At 45.6% G+C, this 13109-nt stretch overlaps 1 protein-coding gene and 3 non-coding genes across 4 annotated transcripts in view; 1 reads left to right on the top strand and 3 right to left on the bottom strand.

Annotated features, from left to right (window-relative positions):
- The window catches only part of ZNF746 (zinc finger protein 746), a 74131-nt gene that overhangs the window by 57316 nt on the left and 3706 nt on the right, over positions 1–13109 (bottom strand). The gene's annotated exons all lie outside the window — the stretch shown is intronic.
- On the bottom strand, positions 1087–1158 carry TRNAC-GCA (transfer RNA cysteine (anticodon GCA)). The gene has a single exon. It is a non-coding gene; the product is annotated as a tRNA-Cys (tRNA).
- TRNAC-GCA (transfer RNA cysteine (anticodon GCA)) lies at positions 3854–3925 on the bottom strand. Its single transcript has one exon. It is a non-coding gene; the product is annotated as a tRNA-Cys (tRNA).
- TRNAC-GCA (transfer RNA cysteine (anticodon GCA)) lies at positions 11396–11467 on the top strand. The gene has a single exon. It is a non-coding gene; the product is annotated as a tRNA-Cys (tRNA).

The raw sequence follows: 13109 nt of genomic DNA, 5'->3' as shown, positions 1-13109 counted from the left end.
GCTGTACTAGTTTGCATTCCCACCAACAGTGTAAGAGGGTTCCCTTTTCTCCACACCCTCTCCAGCATTTATTGCTTATAGACTTTTGGATAGCAGCCATCCTGACTGGCGTGAAATGGTACCTCATTGTGGTTTTGATTTGCATTTCTCTGATAATGAGTGATGTTGAGCATCTTTTCATGTGTTTGTTAGCCATCTGTATGTCTTCTTTGGAGAAATGTCTGTTTAGTTCTTTGGCCCATTTTTTGATTGGGTCATTTATTTTTCTGGAATTGAGCTGCAGGCGTTGCTTGTATATTTTTGAGATTAATCCTTTGTTGCTTCATTTGCTATTATTTTCTCCCATTCTGAGGGCAGTCTTTTCACCTTGCTTATAGTTTCCTTTGTTGTGCAAGAGCTTTTAAGTTTCATTAGGTCCCATTTGTTTATTTTTGCTTTTATTTCCAATATTCTGGGAGGTGGGTCATAGAGGATCCTGCTGTGATTTATGTCAGAGAGGGTTTTGCCTATGTTCTCCTCTAGGAGTTTTATAGTTTCTGGTCTTACATTTAGATCTTTAATCCATTTTGAGTTTATTTTTGTGTATGGTGTTAGAAAGTGTTCTAGTTTCATTCTTTTACAAGTGGTTGACCAGTTTTCCCAGTACCACTTGTTAAAGAGGTTGTCTTTTTTCCATTGTACATTCTTGCCTCCTTTGTTGAAGATAAGGTGTCCACAGGTTCGTGGATTAATCTGTATTTTTAATAATGTCCCTAAGTAGTTCCAGTGCAGTCAAGCTGGGTAACCTGTGGTTCAGTGTGTTCTCCACAATGTAAATTTTAAAGAAGAGGAACTCATTAGGAAGTGAAACACACACAGATCATTAAAGACAGAACTATGAGGAGCCTGGTGGGCTACAGCCCATGGGATCGCACAGTCGAACATGACTGAAGCGTCTACACAGGTACATCATGATCTGTGTCAGAGAACACAAGGAAGCTGACAAGGACCATGGGACAGTGGTGACGATGGTGACTCGTGGGACAGTGGTGAAAAACGCTAAATAGGGTCATCTATCTGTGTCTGGTAATAAGGAAAGCTACCAGTAGGGGGCACCCGGATTTGAACCAGGGACCTCTTGATCTGCAGTCAAATGCTCTACCCCTGAGCTATACCCCCTTACCTAGATGAAGGGCCTCCAAAGCTTATTTCACTTGTGTTGCCACACCAAATAGTTCCATAGTGTGCTATAAACTTTGTTCATTCCCAATCAGACTGTGGACATTGGACCCACCACAAACTGAGTAGAGACTGACTTCTGTCCATGAGTTCATCTTTTTCCCATTCCCCAGAGAATCCACACTTGTCTAATAGACACTTTTCCACCCTCTAGCCACAAACCGAATTTCTTCAAAAACTGAAGTCTCATCCTCTCCCCTCACTCAGCAAACCTGGTGAGCATTGAAGTGGGGGAGAGAAGACTGTAAGAACCATAGTTGTATCAGTCAGCGATGCCCATGGTAATGCTTCAAGACAAATAATCCCAGGATTCTGATTCATGCAACAATAAGCATTTATTTTCAGGTTCATAGGGCAGCAGCACAGATGCCAAACAATGATGGATCTCAGCTGGACTTTAACTGGTGGCCCTGCTTCAAGCTGTGGGTCCATCTGTGCTCGGGTTCTCTCTGTGAACTGGGCTCGGGTTTGCTCCCTGTCTGTCATTCCAGAGTCCCAGTTAGAGGAGTAGCAGCTAGCAGGGGAAGCTTTCTCTTTTTGCAAAAATGCAGAAAGTCAAGTCTGACGATGCAAGCAGATCACAAGCCTCTGCTTGAATCACATGTGCTAACATCCCATCAGTCAAAACAAGTCACAGGACCAAGCCCTGAATCAAGTGCGGGGAATTATACCTCCTTCTAAACATGAGGATCTGAAAAGCCTTGTGGCAAAGGGCACAGACAGAATAAATGAACAAGGCGGGGAAAAGTTTAATCTACCATGATTTGCCCTCTCGGTCATAATTATTTACAGCTCTACCACACGCAAAATATACTCAACTTTATCCCAAGTCTCAAAGTCTCATTCAATCAGACAAAATTCAGGATCTACATTAGGTCCAGGTGAGCCACCTGGAAACCTATGACAAGTTATCCACCCCTCACACAGCCTGAATCCAGTGACAGGACAATGTAGGCTTGCAGTGGTCGACCACTTGCAGTAGACTTACTGCAATAAACACCTACATTCACAGACCGGACAAGATAGGAAGCAGATATGAGTATGCAGAAGAAACCACCACGTGCCCTTCTACCTTTGGGTAGAGCCAGAGCCTCCTTGGAGACACCGATTTCAGTGCTGGCCAGTCTTATTCACAATAATGCTGCATTTATTGCCGCATCCATGGGTTTGCAGGAATCAGCTAGTCTAGGCTGGGCTGGGCTGGGTGAGCGGGCTTCAAGCTGTGGGCCAGCCGGCCTGGGTGCCTCTCAGGGAGCGGGGCTCAGGGCTGGGTCTTGTGTGCTCATTCAGTGGCCTGGCCGAAGGAGAGACGCTTGCATGGTAAGCCCGGCTCAGGCCGAGGGCGGGAGTGCCAGAGGGCAGACCCAACCTTGCAAGGACACCGCAGGGTGCTGCTTGCATCATATCTACCCACATCCTGTTGGCCGAAACAAGTCACATGGTGTGCCAGTTTTCAATTTATTGCCGCTCAGCTCCAAATTCACCCTTCCATACCTGCTGTGGGATAATGGACTGGGTTCTTTAAGTGTTTCTCCCATAAGAGAGCACAGTATTAACAGCCGTCAGTAGAAGGCGCAGGAGGGACACTGCAGGAGAAAGGGGTCCTCGGCCTAGGTCCTGCTGCAGGTGTCTGCCCCTGGCCCTCCTGTTGCAAGTTGGGCAGTGGTGCGGGTGTGTAAGGACACCCGGTGATGCTCTGCCCAGGTACATACCCAGAGGGCGAATCACTTGGTGACCTTGCAGCCCCAGCTGGGCGGGTGACCACTCCTGTACCTGCCAGCCACCCGCACCCCCCACCACCCCATGCACCTGCCTGCCAGCCTCGACTTGCCTCTGCCCAGAGGTCTGGTTTCACATCCTCCAGTGTGGACACTGCACACTTCAGGCCTCACACCTCCACACGGCTTACCTGTGTCCCCCAAGGCTGCTTCCTGCTTGCCTGGAAACCATAAGCCGGTCTGGTTGGGGCAACCTGGTGAGCGGGCCACAGTTCCACCTTCCTCAATGAGGTCTGAATCCTAGCTTTGATGAAGGGTTCCCCTTCCAAATTTGCCCTTGGCTGAGCACTTCAACCCAGGGATACCTTTAGGATTTTCTTTGTACTTTTATGGGGCTTCCCTGGTGGCTTAGATGATAAAGTGTTTGCCCGCATATGTGGGAGACCCAGGTTTGATCCCTGGGTCAGGAAGATCCCCTGGAGAAGGAAATGGCAACGCACTCTAGGACACTTGCCTGGAAAATCCCATGGTTGGACACAACTGAGCAAATTCACTTTCTTTCACTTTTGCACCTTTATAGTTATTCCCCCTTCATAGCACAATCATTCTTTATTGTAAACGTCCCTGTTTAAATTACTGTGCAGTTTCTGTCTCCTGACTGGCCTAGACTGATACCTGCAGCAGAGCCCAGAGCAAAGGGACGCAGAGCTCACTGGCTTCTGCAGCAAAGACAGGTCACAAAACAACAGGGGTGGAAAGGGTAGAGGTGAATTACAGCCAATAGGTCAGTCTACCTGACTTCACTCTGACACAGGAGAGAAGACACTTGAAAACACAACAAGTTCTGGGGAAAAGCCCTGGCGGGGTTATGACAGATGTGTTGTCAGGGAAGCCATTTGGCAATAAAACAAGCTTCCAGGGGGCACCCGGATTTGAACCGGGGACCTCTTGATCTGCAGTCAAATGCTCTACCCCTGAGCTATACCCCCTTGGCTCACAATGGACTCTCATTACCTTACTTCAAGTGCGTTACCACACCCAAGCATTCCACAGCTACTGTAAATTCTATTCATTCCTCACTGCCTCAGAAACTGGCAAAGCCACCACTGGAGGCCATTCCTGGGCCACGAGTCCACCTGTCCAGCCCAGAGGCCCCGCCCCTGTCTAAGAGGTACCTGTCCATTCTAGTTCCAACCAGCACTGCAGGCAGCGGGGAGGGAGGCACCGTGCTTGAGAACTAGGGCTTTCAGGGTTGAACCCTGCCCCCTCCGCGTCCTTCCTCCCTTCCCTTCTCCCCTAGCTCCTCCGCCCCCGCCCCTGCTCTGCGCCATCCTCCAGGCCTCAGCCTCCTTCCTTGCCTGACCTTCTTTCCTTCCTTGACCCTCCATCGCACACTCCTGCTCTCCCTGCCTGGTTCCCGCCTAGGGGGTGTCCTAGGGGCTGAACCCAGGGGAGACTCCCGGAGAGGTGGTGTCAAGATCCCCTGGGGAGCACAGTAGGGGAAGCTAAGACCAGGCGTTCAGTTCAGTCACTCAGTCGTGTCAAACTCTTTGTGACCCGGTGGACTGCAGCACGCCAGACCTCCCTGTCCATCACCAACTCCAAGAGATTACTCAAACTCATGTCCATTGAGTCAGTGATGCCATCCAACCATATCATACTCTGTCCTCCCCTTCTCCTCCTGCTTTCAATCTTTCCCAGCATCAGGGCCTTTTCCAGTGAACCAGCTCTTTGCATCAGGGGGCCAAATTACTGGAGTTTCAGCTTCAGCATCAGTCCTTCCAATGAATGTTCAGGACTGATTTCCTTTAGGATGGACTGGTTTGATCTTGCAGTCCAAGGGACTCTCAAGAGTCTTCTCCAACACCACAGTTCAAAAGCACCAGTTCTTCAGTGCTCAGCCTTCTTTATGGTCCAACTCTCACATCCATACATGACTACTGGAAAAACCATAGCTTTGACTAGATGGACCTGTGTTGGCAAAGTAATGTCTCTGCTTTTTAATATGCTGTCTAGGTTGGTCATAACTTTTCTTCTAAGAAGCAAGTGTCTTTTAATTTCATGATCAGAGACATGCTAGCAAAGTAATGCTCAAAATTCTCTAAGTCAGGTTTCAACAGTACATGAACCAAGAAGTTCCAAATGTTCAAGCTGGTGTTAGAAAAGGCAGAGGAACCAGAGATCAAATTGCCAACATCTGCTGTATCATAGAAAAAGCAAGAGAATTCCAGAAAAACATCTATACAAAAAAGATCTTCATGACCCAGATAACCATGATGGTGTGATCACTCACCTAGAGGCAGACATCCTGGAATGTGAAGTCAAGTGGGCCTTAGGAAGAATCACTAGGAACAAAGCTAGAGTGCGTGATGGAATTCCATCAGAACTAATTCAAATCCTAAAAGATGATGCTGTGGAAGTGCTGCACTCAATATGCCAGCAAATTTGGAAAACTCGGCAGTGGCCACAGGACTGGAAAAGGTCAGTTTTCATTCCAATCCCAAAGAAAGGCAATGCCAAAGAATGTTCAAACTACCGCACAATTGCACTCATTTCACATGCTAGCAAAGTAATGCTCAAAATTCTCCAAGTCAGGCTTCAACAGTACATGAACCAAGAAATTCCAAATGTTCAAGCTGGTTTTAGAAAAGGCAGAGCAACCAGAGATCAAATTGCCAACATCTGCTGTATCATAGAAAAAGCAAGAGAATTCCAGAAAAACATCTACCTGTGCTTCATTGACTATGCTAAAGCATTTAACTGTGTAGATCACAACTGTATAAAACTCTTTGAGAGATGGGAATATCAGACCACCTTACCTGTCTCCTGAGAAACTGTATGCAGGTCAAAAAGCAACAGTTAGAACCACACATGGAACAATGGACTGGTTCCAAATTGAGACAGGAGTACGTCAAGGCTGTATATTGTCACCCTGCTTATTTGACTTCTATGCAGAGGACATCATGTGAAATGCCAGGCTGGATGAGGTAAAAGCTGGAATCAAGATTGCTGGGAGAAATGTCAATAATCTCAGATACACAGATGACACCACCCTTATGGCATGAAGAGGAACTAAAGAACCTCTTGATGAGGGTGAAAGAGAAGAGTGAAAAAGCTGGCTTAAAACTCAACTTTCAAAAAACTAAGATCATGGCATCCAGTCCCATCACTTCATGGCAAATAGATGGGGAAACAATGGAAACAGTGACAGACTTTATTTTCTTGGGCTCCAAAATCACTGCAGGTGGTGACTGAAGTCATGAAATTAAAAGAATCTTGCTCCTTGGAAGAAAAGCTATGACCAACCTAGACAGCATACTAAGAATCAGAGAAATTACTTCGCCAACAAAGGTCCATCTAGTCAAAGCCATGGTTTTTCCAGTAGCCATGTATGGATGTGAGAGTTTGACCATAAAGAAGGCTGAGCACTGAAGAATTGGTGCTTTTGAACTGTGGTGTTGGAGAAGACTCTTGAGAGTCCCTTGGACTGCAAGATCAAACCAGTCAATCCTAAAGGAAATCAGTCCTGAACATTCATTGGAAGGACTGATGCTGAAGCTGAAACTCCAATACTTTGGCCACCTGATGTGAAGAGCCAACTCACTGGAAAAGTCCCTGATGCTAGGAAAGACTGAGGGCAGGAGGAGAAGGGGACGACAGAGTATGATATGGTTAGATGGCATCACTGACTCAATGGACGTGAGTTTGAGCAAACTCCGGGAATTGGTGATGGACAGGGAGGCCTGGCGTGCTGCAGTCCATGGGGTCGCAAAGAGTCAGGCATGACTGAACGACTGGACAACAACACCACTAATACAAATTTAATAATGGGGCACGTGGGAGGGGGCAGTTGAGGTGAGGAGATGGAGGGGAGCTCTCTGTACTTTCTGCTCAGTTTTTCTGTAAAATTAAAACTACTATAAAAATTAAGACTATTAACTTTTTAAGGTGACAGCAGTAGGGTTCCTTGGATTATGAATCAGAGACCTCGTGATCTGTGTTTAAATGATCTATGAGCCATTATTATCTAAAAAGCACTTTTCCACCCATAGTGCTATCCTGAACCGTAGCACAGCCAGTCACCCAGGTGTTTGTGGCTTCCAGAACCTGGGGGTCTGCCCCAGGGCAGAAGCACGACTTTCCCACCACGTCTTCTTCCCACCTTCTCCCTCCTTGCTTCTGGCCCTGTCGAGGGCACTGGCTTTGATAATCATATGTGCATGCTAATCATATGTGTGTGCTAAGTCGCTTCAGTCATGTCTGACTCTTTGCAACCCCATGGACTGTAACCCGCCAGGCTCCTGTCTGTGGGATTCTCCAAGCAAGAATACTGGAGAGGGCTGCCATCCCTCCTCCAGGGGATCTTCCCATCCCAGGGACTGAACCTGCATCTCTTAGTCTCCTGCGTTGGCAGATGGGTTCTTTTAGCACTTGCACCGCCTGGGAAGCCCATGTTCAGGCAAAATGCCCTTGAGAATCTTCCAGTATCATCTTCCCCAAAATGTGTCTGATCAGATAGTGCTGGTCGGGTACCTATTTGTTGTTTTTCAAATCAAAGTATCCGGATTCTTCCCCGGAGCCTGTGGGGCACAGCTGCTAATTTAGTTGGCTACTTGGACCTTCCTAACTCACTTGAAAAGAGAAATAGTAATAGTAATAGCAATTGGGAGAGCTGACCAAACACACACAGCTCTCCTAGGGTCAAGACAAAGCTTCTAACGCTGGGTCAGGAAAACTTCCAACCATTTCCTGAGTCAGAAGATGACCTTTCCTCCCTTTCCTCGCCTCTCCTCACTCCTTCCATGTTCTGTTTGCTAAGCCCCCTTAGAGGGCCTCATTTAAAAAGCCTCCCAACAAGTGGAGTTGGGGGTGGAGGTGAAAGTTGGTGATACTGAGATCTAATCTACAGTGACCACATGTGTGGTCCCCAGATGGAAAGGAAATCAGCAGGGGGCACGCGGGTTTGAACCAGGGACCTCTTGATCTGCAGTCAAATGCTCTACCCCAGAGCTATACCCCCAGGCCATTTTAGGTGCTGAACCAGCACCAGTTCACTGTGTCATAACACCCAGGTATGCAGTTGACAGCAATTATCATCCATTCTTTGAGCCAGTGGGAACCTGTAGAACGGCATCCCTCAGTAACACCCTCTGGTCTCCAACCTGCCCTGCACCTTCCACAGAAGCACTTACTTCTTGGATGATTTCTCTACAGACTATGTCAGCTGTTTTGTGTTTTTTCTTCTGTGTGAAACTAATTATCTCATCCATATACTTTTTATCCTGTGGGTTTATACCTTTTTATTGCTTTATTATAGTCGTTCTGTCGCTAAGTGTGTCTGACTCTTTGCGACCCCATGGATTGCAGCACAAAAGGCTTCCCTGTCCTTCACCATCTCCCTGAGTTTGCTCAAACTCATGTCTATTGAGTCAGTGATGCCATCCAACCATCTCATCCTTTGTCGTCCCCTTCTCTTCATGCCCTCAATCTTTCTCAGCACCAGGGTCTTTTCCAGTGCGTTAGCTCTTCGCATCAGGGGGCTTGGTATTGGAGCTTCAGTTTCAGCATCAATCCTTTCAATGAATATTCAGCGTTGATTTCCTTTAGGGTTCACTGGTTTGATCTCCTTGCAGTCCAAGGATCTCTCAATTCAGCAATTCAGCAATCCAAAACCATTAATTCTTTGGCACTCAGCCTTCTGTACGGTCCGACTCTCACATCCATACATGACTACTGAAGAAACCATAGCTTCAACGATACAGACCTTTGTTGGCAAAGTGATGTTCTGCTTTTTAATGTGCTATCTAGGTTTGTCATAGCTTTCCTTCCAAGGACCAAGTGTCTTTTAATGTTGTGGCTGCAGTCACTATCTGCAGTGATTTTGGAGCCCAAGGAGATAAAGTCTGTCACTGTTTCCACTTTTTCCCCATCTACTTATCATGAAGTGATGGGACTGTTTGCCAAAATCTTAGCTTTTCTGAATGTTGAGTTTTAAGCCAGTTTTTTTACTCTAACTGTTGCTTCCTGACCTGCATACAGGTTTCTCAGGAGATAGGTAAGGTGGTCTGGTATTCCCATCCCTTCAAGAATTTTCCACAGTTTGTTGTGATCTGCACAGACAAAGGCTTTAGCATAGTCAATAAAGCAGAAGTAGATGTTCTTCTGTAATTCTCTTGTTTTTTCTATGATCCAGTGATGCTGGCAATTTGATCTCTGGTTCCTCTGCCTTTTAGAAATCTAGCTTCAACATCTGGAAGTTCTCGGTTCATGTACTGCTGAAGCCTAGCTTGAAGGATTTTGAGCATTACCTTGCTTTCATGTGAAATGAGCACAACTGTATGGTCATTTGAGTATTATTCAGCATTGCCTTTCTTTGGGATTGGAATGAAAACTGACCTTTTCTAGTCTTGTGGCCACTGCTGAGTTTTCCAGATTTGCTGACGTACTGAGTGCAGCACTTTATTTACCATAATTAGAAAAATGTTATTTTAAAAAATTGTGTAAGTGAAAATATAAGCACAAATAAGTAAAATTAAATAGCTGTGTAGCCAGACCCATGAACCATGCATACATTTCAAAATTTTTTAAAATTTGATACTTTGGTGAGAAGAGCAATTGAATAATAAAGTTGTCTTTACTGATACTTTATAGCATTATAAAATAAATTATTTAGGTATAAAGAAAAATAACTTCCAATCTAGAATTCTGACAAGATCGGGTGCACTCAGGGTGCTATGACTGTAGACTCAATCTAGAACTCTGAACCCAGGTAAACTGACATTCAAGCAAGAGGACGAAAGAAAGATATTTCAAATGTGCCAAACCTAAGAGCATTAACTGGATCAGAACCTCATTGAATTAAGGAGAAAGAAGGGAGATGAATCCAGAGAGAAACAAGGAAGTGCAAACCAGAAGGATAACACCCCTGGGATATCTGGAGCTGCCTTCTCTCCTGAGCTACTTGCCTTTGTGGGGCCAAAGATACTCTCCTGTCCTCTGATTCCCCATCTGCAATACAGGTGTAATCATACAACCCCCTGGGCTGAAATTTTCTGAGGCAGACTGAGATCTTCAGCTTGAATTGGCCTGCTCTGGATGGAAGAGGTGGATCTCCTTGACTCCCTTGAATGAGTTTTCCCCATATTGGCAGAAACTTCTTTAGATTTTGATTCCTGAATGGTAAACTGGGAAGAGAGCTAATCCATGACAAAGAAGACCCTCCCAGGGGCTCCCAGCAGGCAATGGGAGGAAAGGGTGGGGGGTCCCAGGATATGGGTCTTTGGTGGAGTGGAGGCACCAGGGCTCAGTAAACACAAGATGAGGCAAGGGTGAACAGGTGCCCTGGGTGTGGCCGTGAGTGTGAAAGGGCCTGGCCGCAGATGTGTGGATCTAGAGCAGCGGTTCTTAAAGCGTGGCCCTGGGTCCCCAGCATCAGCGTTAGCTGAGAATTTGTTAATCAGAAACTTTCAGGGGGAAGCCCAGACATCCCTGTTTTAACAAGTCCTCCAAGTGATTTTGACGCACCCTACAATTAAGAACCACGGGTCTAGAGCAGAGTTCAGAGGATGAGCAATCTGATTGTGGTCCTTGGCTTTCATCCTGCCTCTGCCCACCAGCTCAGTCTGACCCTGGGGCAGATGCTAGAATTCCTAACCCAGCCCTTCCTGGGGGTTCAGTACCTAAGTCGTCCTGCAGGTGGCCACAAGGGAGCCGATATAGATCTGTGACAGGTGTTTCTCAAAGTGGGATCCCCCAGACCCTCTATAAGCAGCTTGTTCCTAACCCCACATCACATCTGCATGTTTGACAAGCTCCCAAGATGATTCCTTAGCACAGGAAATCTGAGGACTGGCCCGAAAGGTGCAGCATGCACAGGTCAAATTCTGGTGTCCCCATTAGCTTTTCCTTGTGGTCCTTCAGTTGCATGGCGTTGTGTGCTCTGCTAAGCCCACATTCTAGTTCCCCTGATGGTCCCAATTCATCATTAATCTATCAAAATGCTCCTCTTCTGTAGCCTTTACATTTTTTGACTGATAGAGGATAGGGAAAAGAGGAAGATAAGAGACTCATTGGCTTAGTTATAAGGTCATGAACCCAAAGTCAGGAGAAGTGGATTCAGGTCCTGAGTTTATCTGTAAGGAGCTGTGTGTGCTTGGGTAGACCAGTAATCCTGAATCTCTGTGTTCAGATGCCCATTGTGAAGGGCATAGACCAGCAACCCTAAAGGCCTTTCCTGTCATAAATACTAGTGTCAGTGCTTTTCCAGAAGGAGCAGGGAGGTGGTTACAGGGAGGGGGAACCTGTTGCTTATTTCGCATCAAGGAAGTAAAATTATAGTGAGGCTGGCTTGGCAGCTTTGAGCAGGCCCAGCCTGGTGAACATCTTGTGGCAAAAATTTATAGGAATGTTGGGCGTGGTTACACAGGTAAAAGGTAGTACTAAGGCCTCTATTTACATCAGGGGGTATAGCTCAGGGGTAGAGCATTTGACTGCAGATCAAGAGGTCCCTGGTTCAAATCCAGGTGCCCCCTGCTGTCCTTCACTTTTGCTAACTGGAGCTGGTATTGAAGGTTCAGCTCCTTTCCCTAATCCAGGGCCTCAGGATACCAAGTCTTCTCACATCTGGGTAAAAATCTGGGGTAATTTAAAACCCTGTCTCTGAACATGACAAGCCTAGAGTGAGTGATACGTTCCTCCAACTATGACTTCTTATTTCACTTACCACTGGTCTTGTTCTACATAGGCTTTTTTCTACGTGTTTTCATTGCCCTAAATCAGTGCTGTGTTGGTGTTTACCAACCAGCTCTTGAGGGGAGGGGGTGCATTGATTTGCAGTGTTTTCCAGCTTCATGGTGTAAATAATCTTACCAAATCCAATGTCAAGCCACAAACACAAGATCACTGATCATGGTGTTGGGAAGATGTGCTGACAAGTGAGTCTCTGGTGCTAGTAGGTCAAGCACAGCACTGCTCCTGACCCATCTTCCCTATGGGGGCAGGGGCTCTTTGACCCCCACGTTATCCTCACAAAGCTTACAGAAATAAGATCAATGGCTATCATAGAACCATCCACTTACTCAAGATAGATTTGTGTTCTACTTGATGCCAGACACAGCAGAGACAGATATCAGCAGGAACTATCTGTGGTGAACAAGGGAATCAAATGAAGAAATGGCCAATTGAATGTAAAGATAAGTAGAGAAAAGAAGAAGGGTGCTAATTTAAAAGAAAAGGGAAAAAATAAAAGGACTTCGGTAACCAGCAATATGCCAGACTTGATCCTCTAAAACTCCTCCTACCTCAGAATATCCAGAAATGCAAAGTAAAAGGGAGCAAATATCCATTCGTAGGTCTTGCTGAGCTCTCATGGCAGTAAAGATCTCTTAGGAATAGGGGTGGAGGGTGAACTAAAATCCTGCAAGAAGGTCTGTGGTGGTTGTGGTGAGATCACCTACTTGCCTGAGTCTTATACACATCTCAGTCCAGGAAATTAGGTTTTTATCCCCTCTAGCCACACCATTAGTAAAAGGGTGGATTAGCAAAACAGCAGACAAGAAGACAAGGGGCCTTTCTCTTCTCAGGAGGAAGAAAGCATCTCCCCTGAAAATTCATAACCACAAATTTACTCCCATGTATGTTAGGGCTTTGAATTTTCAGTATCTGCATGGTTCAGAAACTTCCCAAGCTGAAAGTTAACATAAAAAGTGCACTCAGGGTAACAATGATTCTGGAGTACCCAGAAGAAGCAAACACAAACTCTTAGGGGCATGCCTTCAAGAGACCACACAGAATTCTACTGATGAAACCTGGATTAAAATGAGTTCACAGTTCAAAATAGTAAAATACATGAGGAATCCATCTACCATGAATGAAAATCATTAGACAAATAAAGAATGTCAGATAGCAGAAGTATCAAACAGATTTATAAATTAAGTATGGTTAATGTTATTGAAGATATAAGGAATCGAATATATGAGAATATATTATTTTTAATGAGATGAAGGAAATGCATTTAAAATAAAAAGTACAATAATGGAAATTAATAGTTTAGAGCAGTTTAGACAGCGAGAGAGAGAAAGGAGAAATCTGGGAATGAAATGGGATAGAAATCTTAGAAAAAATTACCAAGAACAAAGCACAGAGGTACAAAAGAATGCAAAACATAAAGGAGTA

The sequence above is a fragment of the Odocoileus virginianus genome, chromosome 1 (assembly GCF_023699985.2).
Source record: "Odocoileus virginianus isolate 20LAN1187 ecotype Illinois chromosome 1, Ovbor_1.2, whole genome shotgun sequence".
NCBI lineage: Eukaryota > Metazoa > Chordata > Mammalia > Artiodactyla > Cervidae > Odocoileus > Odocoileus virginianus.
The sequence above is the reverse complement of the archived record's forward strand: the minus strand, read 5'-3'. Positions and strand labels throughout refer to the sequence as shown.